Source organism: Solanum tuberosum, unplaced genomic scaffold (genome assembly GCF_000226075.1).
Source record: "Solanum tuberosum cultivar DM 1-3 516 R44 unplaced genomic scaffold, SolTub_3.0 scf00063, whole genome shotgun sequence".
In the NCBI taxonomy this organism is placed as follows: Eukaryota; Viridiplantae; Streptophyta; class Magnoliopsida; order Solanales; family Solanaceae; genus Solanum; species Solanum tuberosum.
This window is the reverse complement of record NW_006238988.1, coordinates 1,169,855-1,170,365: the sequence shown is the minus strand read 5'-3', so window position 1 is coordinate 1,170,365 and position 511 is coordinate 1,169,855.

Here is a 511-nt window from a genome sequence, read left to right as displayed (position 1 = left end):
AGACGCAGGTACCCAGGATCAGCACTCTGCACGCCGTTGATCCAGCTGAGCACTCTAGGGTCAGTAGTGAGCCTCCTTGCTTTCCGGAGGACTCGGTTATTTGTTTTTCTCAGTTTTGTTTATTAGGGTGTTGTGGGGTCTGTCCCAACATCCATCTCAGTATTGTAGAGGCTTCATAGACAGTCAGTCAGTTAGTTTTGAGTCTCTCATCTATGTTTATATATAATATTCTATTTTGAGACTCGAGTTGCCCTTTTGGGCCAGATTTTATCAGTTAAATTGTTTTATGTCTTTACATGGCATTGAGTTATTCAGTTGAGTCAGGTTTCCGCTGAGTTAAGAAAGCCAGGCCAAGGGTTCTCTTGGGGCCAGCAATGGTCTCCGGGTGCCGGTCCCGCCCAGGGTGTAGGCTCGGGGCGTGACAATTTCATCCGCAGACAGATGGTCAGGCAGAGCGTACCATTCAGACCTTAGAGGACATATTGAGAGCTTGTGTGATCAATTTCAAGGG